Source organism: Triticum dicoccoides, chromosome 7A (genome assembly GCF_002162155.2).
Source record: "Triticum dicoccoides isolate Atlit2015 ecotype Zavitan chromosome 7A, WEW_v2.0, whole genome shotgun sequence".
Classification (NCBI taxonomy): domain Eukaryota; kingdom Viridiplantae; phylum Streptophyta; class Magnoliopsida; order Poales; family Poaceae; genus Triticum; species Triticum dicoccoides.
The window spans coordinates 286,729,946-286,740,793 of record NC_041392.1 but is presented as its reverse complement, the minus strand read 5'-3'; positions in this window follow the sequence as shown (position 1 = coordinate 286,740,793).

The window sequence follows — 10,848 nt, the reverse complement described above, 5'->3', positions numbered from 1 at the left end:
ACCTTTCAATCAATGATTGACTGTGTATGTTTTCCTCGAGCATACCTCATTATATCATTTGATTTGACAAATTTTTTCTCCTTGTTCTCATAATTGTGCGAATCCGTCTTTTTGGAAACCTCGATGAATTGTCGCTGAGTCCATCAGCCACCTTTTCATCCTCTCATTGGTTTTAATGATGAACTCATGATTCGGGACTTGCTTCCATAGTTCATTTCCCGAAAATCTTACAATGTCATCTCGGCAATTGTGTTGCACCTTTTCTTTCTCAGGCATCTTGAGTCTGAAGTACCCTGACACCAATCAGATCTGAATCTCGGTCAGATATGATGGTTGGAACGTTTTCCAAGAGTCATAACATTGGTCTTTATATGACCCAGTAAAATGATGTCATGCCCAGCACACCTGGCCGGAGGACCTATTGTTATAGTTTCCTTTTTAGCAAGCTTAGCGATTCTTCCATGAGGAAATCATAAGACTTATTTTATAAGTTGTTCCTGATGGATCCTTTGTGTATCTAAAGCCCGACCTTGCTGGAAGACCATGTCAATGCTATCTTGAAGCATGTGTATGGTACTCCAATTTTCAACAAGAACATTTGAAGCCCAATGTTAAATGTTTCCTGCTCTATTATCCAAACACCCCTGTATGGGTAATGTCATGAAATTTCTCTCCCCTACCTAAAGAGTTTTCTACATTATATCCTGTCATGGATATCACGCTCTGCTTGTCCTTGGGAAGGATATACCCATGAAATATGTGTTTAAACACATTTTCCTTTCCATTGTTCTGTTTAATCTGATAATCATATTTTCCTTTCCATTGGTTGGTTTAACGTTTATTGTGATCTATATGATCTAAGCAGTAATATTCTCCTGCTTATGTAAACACCTCGGTGTACAATTCTGTCAGCAAGACCATGTTACTATTGTTGATGACATTCCGGTAGCCGCCGATGGACGAGAACTTTGCCTATTGGTCCGCCTCGTTCAACAAGCAGGAAAATGATTCACTTACTCCCTCGCCCTTGGTACCGACATTGTTGCCGACATAACTGATAGGGTACACTTTGACACGCCTTGCTATCATGACCGTGCAGGATGTCAACGCCCTTCCTACTTTTAATCACATGGTGGGCCCATAACCCATAGTTCCACAGGATCAAAACCTGACTCTCCTGTACACCCCCCATTTCCATAGTTATTCCTCGCTCTTGACTTCGTATGTAATCCACGGGCCACCTACCTAGTGATCTATTCTGGTATCAGATGCAATACTTATTGTAGTTGCTCTGAACCCCTTTCACCTTCTGATTAGGCCATCGAACGATTGCCTGCCTGCTCTAAACTTCTTATGGTACCTTCTTATTTTGCTCTCAATGCCTTCTTAAGATTAATTCAAGAGTTCCTTTCTGCCACATTCCTTAGATATCTATCAGTTAATCAACCTTGTAGAGGCCCGTTCTTCCATAGTTACCCCTTATCATTTTCGTAAGTACGATGGAGTTCTTGAAGAAAGGATGCCGACTTCACCATGATGACCTAAAGCAGAGAAATGAAGACGTCAATTTAGAGGATCAACTAATTCAGGAAGAGCAACCAACACCGAGAAGACCCGTTAGAATTTCATAACCAAATCCCTTCCCCCTTACTCCTGCTCCTAAATCTCGGGACGGGATTTCTTGTAGTGGAGGAGAATTGTGACGCCCAGATAATTAAGCTACATTAATCCTCTGCTAATGATGCCATGTCACCATGATTACTGTTGATAACCTCGCATTGGTTCGAAACTGGTTCAAATTTCAAATTCAAATTAAAGTCCAAAACTCAAAGTTTTCAAACATGAAAGCTAAAATGTTCGAAGTGTGGCAAATAATCTCTGGTTATTTGTCATGTTAAAACCACACCTTTATAAAATGTTTAAATGCACTAAACTAAATTAAAAAATAGCAAAATAGTTATTTAAATGATTTAAAAATAATAAACAGTTACAAACTATTTTGTTTTAGGTGCGAAGCTAATTGTGGTAGGGGCATAATTATTAATACTCTTTAGGTACAACTTTGTATTTTATAAAAGCTAAAATTTAATAAAATAGAAAAAACATTAAATAAAAAGTAAAGAAAACAAAATAGCAAAACAAAAGAAAACAAAAGGGCTCCCCTAGTCCAACTGGGCCAAATGGCCCAGCGAGCCGCCGAACTAGCCGGCCCAACCCACCCCAAGGTTTTCTTCAACCTACTGCTCACCTAGGCCCGCTGGACACCGGGCGTCCGTCCACGATGCCGATGGCCACGGGGCAGCCATCCGGTGGCCCCCCAGAATCCTACAACGATGCCCCTATCTCTCTCGATGAACCCTAGATCCCCATTCCCCCCCTCTCCTTGCTCCATGCCCTCGATCTGGTTGAACCCGAACGCTCTCGCCACCATGGCAGACCTCACCTACGCGCTCCCCGTCACTGTCGTGCCCTGAGCTCGTGTCCAGCATCTCCGCCGTGCTCCGCTGCTTCGCCTACAAGACCGGATCGACAACAAGGACCGCCAACGCCGTATTCTTCCTCGGATGCCGCCGGTCATCTCCGTTCGATTCGCCTCCACCGAGCCTCCGTCGAGCCCACTGACCTGCTCGTCGACCCCGCTGTGAGCTTCTGCTTCTTTCCCCGCTCTCTGTTGCCTCGCGCATGTTCTCGAGCGGTAGCTTTTCTCTGTAGCCGAAGCTCTGTTTTCCGTCGTCGTTGCCTTTGTCGGTCGGTAGCTAGCCCCAGAGCAAACCGAGGCCACCGTTGCATTCCAATCACGCCCTACCCGACGCCCTCACGTCCACGTCCGCTCCAGGACGCGCCCTGCCGCGCACGCCCGCGCTTCGCTGCTCGCCGCGTCTGCGGTTCGGCTGCCGCGATCCTCGGCCACGCCCGCTTGCCATCGCTGCCCGCTGCTGCTCGTTCGCCGGCGGCGACCCGCGCCCGCGTCCCTCGCTCAATGGCCGAGAACCACTCCTGCACAACGCAATCGCCGGTGGCCGCCCGTGCCCACACGCCGTCTGCGCTCGCCCGCATCTCCCTGCGACTGCTCCGCCGCAGCAGGCGGCGTCCGCCGCTACTGCCGCTCACGGGCACCCGGCCGGTCCCTCGCTCCCATGCTTCCCGCGGCCTCGCCCCTGCTACCGCTGCTTCCCGCGCTACTGCCGCCACCGCTCGCGCCTGCCGCGCTCCCTTCGCTCCCCGGCTGCACGTGTGCCGTCCAGCGCGCCCGATGGCCGCTGGCCCGTCGCGCCTCGCTCGGCCATGCCCCACGTCGCCAGCGGCTGCTGCCCTCCCGCGCGCCGCTCGCCGCCGTTCTAGCCCCACTGAAGCCCGGTGCTCCGCCACTACTGCTTGCTGCTGCAGCTCGCCCGCCTCGGCTGCTCGCCACCCCGCCGCCTAGTCACCTCCTCCCCTCGCGCTTGCTTCGGCTGGCCGAGGCCGCCGGCCACGCCGCCTGGTCGTGATGCGCCGCTCCGGTGCCCCCGCATCCAGAAACGACCGCGACCGTCGCCCGGGTCTGCCCCGACGGGCACCCCTCGCCTCGCGCCCTCCTGCTCCCCGCGCCCCGCCTCGCCTCCGATGCCGCCCCACCGGAGCCATGCCACCGCCGGCGACCACCCTCGCCAGCCACCTCGCCGCGCGGCTCCGGCTCGTGGTCGTGGCCGTCGCCCTCCCGGTGGCCTCGGGCGCACACGCGGGCGCCCGTGCCGGTTCACTCAGTTAATCGCCCCGGTCGGCCTAGGCCACCGACCAGTGGGGCCCGCCCCTGTAAATGAAAAAGAAAAGAATAGGTGTTTAAAAAATATATTAATTTATTAACTTAATTAGTTTGTTTTAATTTAACCTAATGAACTTAATCACCTAATTAACTAGATGATTAATTAATGAGTGTATGACAGGAGGGCCCCACCCCCTGTTGACCAGTCAAACATTGACTGGTCAACTGGGTCCCCCTGGCCCACATGTCATCCTCTGTGTACACTTCTGTGTATGCATAGCTGGGTACCCATAGCATTTTTCCTATTAATTCTGAATTAATAACAATTTCAGAAAATGAATAAAACTTTGAAAAATCATATAAAATAAACCGTAACTCGGATGGAAAAAGCTTGTACACGAAAGTTGTTCAGAACGACGAGACGAATCCGGATACGCAACCTGTTCGTCCGCCACGCATCCCTAGCATAGCGAACACGCAACTATCCCCCTCCGGTTCATCTATCCGAAAACGCGAAACACCGGGGATATTTTCCCGGATGTTTCCCCCCTTCACCGGTACCACCTCTTACCGCGTTAGGGCACCCATAGCATCAGTACTTGTCATGTCATGCATCGCTATGCATCTGTTTGCTTAATATTTATTCTTTCTTCCCCCCTCTTCTCTCGCTAGACACCGAGACCGATGCCGCTGCTACCCAGTACGACTACGGTGTTGACGACCCCTCTCTCTTGCCAGAGCAACCAGGCAAGCCCCCCCTGATCACCAGATATCGCCTACTCTTCTCTCTACTGCTTGCATTAGAGTAGTGTAGCATGTTACTGCTTTCCATTAATCCTATTCGGATGCATAGCCTGTCATTGTTGCTACAACTGTTGATACCTTGCCTGCAATCCTAAATGCTTAGTAAGGATGCTAGATTATCATCAGTGGCCCTACATTCTTGTCAGTCTGCCATGCTATACTATCGGGCCGTGATCACTCGGGTGTTGATCACGGGTTTATACTATATATACATACTATACATGTTGTGACTAAAGTCGGGTCGGCTCGTTGAGTACCCGCAAGTGATTCATATGTTGGGGGCTGAAGGGGCAGGTGGTTCCACCCAGGTAGTGGTGGGCCTAGGTTCCCAATGGCCCCCGACTGTTACTTTGAGGCGGAGCGACAGGGCAGGCGGAGACCACCTAGGTGAGAGGTGGGCCTAGCCCTGGTCGGCGTTCGTGGTTACTTCAAAATAACACGCTTAACGAGATCTGGGTATTTGATCTGAGTCTGGCTACTGGCCTATACGCACTAACCAACTATGCAGGGATAGTTATGGGCACTCGACGTCGTGGTATCAGCCGAAGCCTTAGTGACGTCAGCGACTGAGCGGCGCACGCCGGATTGGACTGGAACGCCTACTAGGCTAGGTCTTCTTCCGACCGCCCTCGCAACATGCAGGTGTGCAATGGGCGATGGGCCCAGACCCCTGCGCCATAGGATTTAGACCGTCGTGCTGACCTCTCTGTTGTGCCTAGGTAGGGCTGCGACGTGTTGATCTTCCGAGGCCGGGCATGACCCAGAAAAGTGTGTCTCGACAAAGGGGATCGAGCATGTTGGGAAATGTGGTGCACCCATGCAGGGAAGTTAATCTATTCGAATAGCGTGATCTTCGGTAACATGATGACTTGGAGTTGTATCTTGACCTTATGACAACTAGAACCAGTTACTTACTAAAACACACCCTTCCAAGTGCCAGATACAACCCGGTGATCGCTCTCTAACAGGGCGATGAGGGGAGGATCGCCGGGTAGGATATTGCTATGCGATGATACTTGGTGAACTTACCATCTAGTCTCTTCTTATGCTGCAAGATGGAGGTTACCAGAAGCGTAGTCCTCGATAGGACTAGCTATCCCCCTCTTATTCCGGCTTTCTGCAGTTCAGTCCACATATGTTACCCCTTTTCCATTTGATACCAATGCATACATATGTAGTGTAGCTCCTTGCTTGCGAGTACTTTGGATGAGTACTCACGGTTGCTTTGCTCCCCCTTTTCCCCTTTCTATACTCGATTGCTGCAACCAGACGATGGAGCCTGGGAGCCAGACGTCACTGTCGATGACGACTGCTACTACTCGGGAGGTGCCTACTACTACGTGCAGCCCGCTGACGACGACCAAGAGTAGTTTAGGAGGATCCCAAGCAGGAGGCCTACGCCTCTTTCGATCTGTATCCCAGTTTGTGCTAGCCTTCTTAAGGCAAACTTGTTTAACTTATGTCTGTACTCAGATATTGTTGCTTCCGCTGACCCGTCTATGATCAAGCTCTTGTATTCGAGCCCTCGAGGCACCTGGCTTGTAATATGATACTTGTATGACTTATTTTATTTGTAGAGTTGTGTTGTGATATCTTCCCGTGAGTCCCTGATCTTGATCGTACACGTTTGCGTGTATGAATAGTGTACGGTCAAATCAGGGGCGTCACACAAAGGGAAGCTTGCCCTGAGATACGTGGGTCCTTTCAAGATCATTGGCAAAAGAGGTGACCTCGCCTATCAACTCGAGCTTTCGTCCAACTTCGCAAACGTGCAGGATGTGTTTCACGTGTCACAGCTTCGCAAGTGCTTCAAGACCCCCGAGCGCACTATCAACTTCGAAGAGATTGATCTCCAAGAAGATTTGTCTTATCATGAGAATGCCGTTGCTATTCTTGAAGAAACCGAGTGCAAGACTCGCAACAAGTCAATCAAATTCCTGAAAGTGAAGTGGTCACACCATTCTGACCGAGAAGCCACCCGGGGTCACGAGGATCACCTCCATTCTAAATATCCGGAGTTCTTTCAGTCCTAGATCTTGGGACGAGATCCTCCTATAGTGGAGGAGTGGTGTAACACCCCAGATGTAACCTTCCATATTTGTAACTCCGAGTCTTGCCATTTTCGGCTATGCGATATGAGATTCCCTTCATGGTTGGGTTTTTTCTTTGTTTTGCATTTTGTTCATGTCATGCATTTCATATCATGTCATCATGTGCATCTCATTTGCATTCGTGTTTGTCTCATGCATCTGGTCTTTCCCCCCGTTGTCCGTTTCGCAATCCGACGCTCTCTCGTGCACCCATTGTACCTCTCTAATCTCGTTTCGTGAGCGGGAGAAAAACGTTCTTGGAATGGGTCGGGATTTTTCGAGTGGCCTTGGTACATCACCAGTAGGCCGTCTATCAAATTTTGTTCCATTTGGAAGTCGATTGATGCCCCAACGGTTAACCCGGTAACCGCAAAGCCCCTCTTTTGTTGCAGCCCAACAGCCCTAGAAAACAGCCACTAGCCCATCTAGAGCTCCTACATGCTCTCCATCATTGGATCACGACTGTGTGGGCGAAAACCGCACCTCTTTTGGACTCTCCTAGCTCCCTCTACCTATAAATATGTGTCTTCCCCCGAAATTCTCGTAGATGCAACCCTAGCCCTGCTCCCCTCACGCCGCCGGACGAAATCGCCGCCGCCGGACGTGTCCGCCGGGCACGTTGCTCCGGCCAATCGGCGCGTGACACTTCACCATCCCCGCCGCCTTAGCCACTTAGCCGCCGCCATGTCCGCACGGGCGCCCACATCGGCGCGCGCCTCCACCACGGGCCCACCGGGGCCCAACAGCGGCCCTCCCGGCCCGGCCCGGCACCGCCGCCCGCACGTACTGCCGTCGCCAGGGTCAACGCGCGCCCGCCCCGCCTGCTTCGTGCGCGCTCGCCGTCCACCACCGCAAGGCCTCCCGCCGGTCGCCGCCGCACACCCTCGCCGCCCCTCGCCATCGACCATGCAGAGGCTCCGCCCGCCGCCGCCGCCATCTTCGCCGGTCGCCGCACCGCCCGGACCTCCTCGCCGGCGGCCCGACCTCTATGGCGAGCTCCTTCCTCCGGCTGTCGTCTCCATCCTCTCCCGCGCAAACTCCGGTGAGCTGCTCCGACCCCACCTCGAGATCCATGCCGCGGAACCCTAGATCCGATCCGGAAGTTGACTTTGTTTTCTCACTAAGTCGCATATATGTCACATTTTTATACCTTGTTCATCATGCGATATTTCTTTGTTCGTAGCTCCAAATCATGCATATGATATATCAAAATGTTCGCCTCGTGATGATCTTCATGTTAGTGTCATTTTCATGCATGTTTCTACCCATATTGATGCCATTATCCTCGTTGCAAAAGTGCTATATGATGCTGTCTGGTGGGATTTAACAGAACTTGATGATTTGTCATTTTTGTTGTATTTTCTGTGTTCATCCCATGAGCATGATGTATACATGTTTTATGATCTCCATCATGCCATCTTTACAGGGGTTCAAGTCTTGTATTTTTGTGATCTATGTGGTGACTAGTACAAGCATGCAAAATAGCCTCCATAATGTTGCTGATTTCATACAGTAGTTTTGTTAAGTCATTTTCGCATTACATTTTGATGCCATGTTAACTTGTTGCTACCATGAGATCCATGCCCTTTTTGAAATAGTTAAGTAAGCATGTTTTGTAAATGTGGTATTGATCTATCCACTCATGCCTCTGGGTGCAATTATGGAGCTGTCAAGCATGTCATTTCCTTGCTCGATGTTTGCTAAATATTGTTCCTGGCATATTGTTAACATGATGATCAGTTTTGCCATGTGTTTTCATAGTGATGCATGTACCCTATGAACTTTCTATTGCCATGATTAGATACTTAAATATGTCTACTTCATGTTGGTTACATTTTCATGCCATGAAATTGCTTGTGGTGAGTGGATTGAGCTTGCAAAGTTGCTATCATGAATCTGTTCCTGCCATGCTCTGTTTTTCTTCCAAGTCTGAAACTGTTCATATAAATTTCCATGTTTGCATGGCTATCACATCATTTTCCATGCATCTTTGGGTAAAGATCAGTAAGGGAGTTTTGTTAAGGGCATATAGTACTAGCATGCATGTCATGCCTTTGTTTTCCATGATATGTTCCTGCAGCATGTTGTTTTCTATCTCTAAACATTGCTTCCTGATGCTGTTTTTTACATGTTAGTAATTTCTCCAAGTTTGTGAACCTGATATCATTTGCATTTTTTCCATGCCATTTTGAGCTTGTTCTCGTGTCAACTAGCTGGAGCTTAGTGTTAATGATTTGTAGAGATTCATGTGTACTTTATGCTCATATGCTTTGTTGCTACGTTGGAGTGCAGTAGCTTAGTTTCTTGTTGCATTCTAAGTGCTATGGTGCTGTTAATCGCAGATTTGCATCATTCTTGTATTGCTTGTCATTTGCAAACCGTGCATCCGTTTCCTGTGATCCTTATATCGATTTTGACCAAAATCACGTCATCTTTCCAGCGGCATACTTGTTTTGACAAGTTGATGCCTTGATAATCTTTTCCCTTCTGGAGTTCTCATATGCATTGCATATCATATCTTGCATTCCATTCCATGTCTTGCATCATATTGCTTGTGCATTGCATCATGATTGATTGTTATTCCGTTGCTTGTGTTCTTGCTTTGGGTAGAGCCGGGAGACGAGTATGTGAACGAGGAACCTGTTGAGTACGCTAACGAGGAGCAAGCTTTCGACAACTCTGAGAACATTGCAGGCAAGATGATCATACCCTCGACATCACTTCTATAGTTGCTTGCTAGTTATTTCGTTCTATCGCTATGTCGTGCTACCTACCAGTTGTTATATCATGCCTCCCATATTTCCATGTCCAGTCTCTAACCCACCTTCCTAGCAAACCATTGTTGGGCTATGTTACCACTTTGCTCAGCCCCTCTTATAGCGTTGTTAGTTGCAAGTGAAGTTGAAGATTGCTCCATGTTGGATCATGGTTATGTTGGGATATCACAATATCTCTTATTTAGTTAATGCATCTATACACTTGGTGAAGTGTGGAAGGCTCGGCCTTATGCCTGGTGTTTTGTTCCACTCTTGCCGCCCTAGTTTCCGTCATACCGGTGTTATGTTCCTTGATTTTGTGTTCCTAACGCGGTTGGGGCTATGGGACCCCCTTGATAGTTCGCTCTGAATAAAACTCCTCCAGCAAGGCCTAACCATGGTTTTACATTTGCCAACCTAAGCCTTTTCCCTTGGGTTCTGCAGAACCGAGGGTCATCTTTATTTTAAGCCCCCCCCCCCCGGGCTAGTGCTCCTCTGAGTGTTGGTCTGAATCGATTAGACTGCGGGGCCACCTCGAGGAAACTTGAGGGCTGGTTTTACTCGTAGGATGTCTCATCCGGTGTGCCCTGAAAACGAGATATGTGCAGCTCCTATCGGGATTTGTCAGCACAGTCAGGCGGTCTTGCTGGTCTTGCTTTACCATTGTCGAAATGTCTTGTAACCGGGATTCCGAGACTGATCGGTCTTTCCGGGAGAAGGAATATCCTTCTTTGATCGTGAGAGCATGTAATGGGCTAAGTTCGGACACCCCTGCAGGGTATAAACTTTCGAGAGCCGTGCCTACGGTTATGTGGCAGATGGGAATTTGTTAATATCCGGTTGTGGAGAACTTGACACTTGACTTAACTAAAATGAATCAACCGTGTGTGTAGCCGTGATGGTCTCTTTTCGATGGAGTCCAGGAAGTGAACACGGTTTGTGTTGTGTTTGAACGTAAGAAGTTTCAGGATCACTTCTAGCTTCACGACCGTTGCATAGCTTCCCATCTTACTCTTATTTGTGTATGTTAGCCACCATATCCGCTTAGTGCTTGCTGCAGCTCCACCTCTTTACCTTATCCTACCCATAAGCTTAAATAGTCTTGATCTCGCGTGTGTGAGATTGTTGAGTCCTCATGACTCACAGATAGTTCTGAAATAGTTGCAGGTGCCGATGATACCAGTGCAGGTGATGCTACCAAACTCAAGTGGGAGTTTGACGAGGACCTTGGTTGTTACTATGTGTCGTTTCCTGATGATCAGTAGTGGAGCCCAGTTGGGACGATCGGGGATCTAGCATTTGGGGTTTATCTTCCTTTTATTCGAATTTGACCGTAGTCGGTCTATGAGTGTATTTGGATGATGTATGAATTATTTATGTACTGTGTGACGTGGCGAGCGTAAGCCAACTCTATTTATCCCTGTCTTATTCATTACATGGGATGTTTGTGAAAATG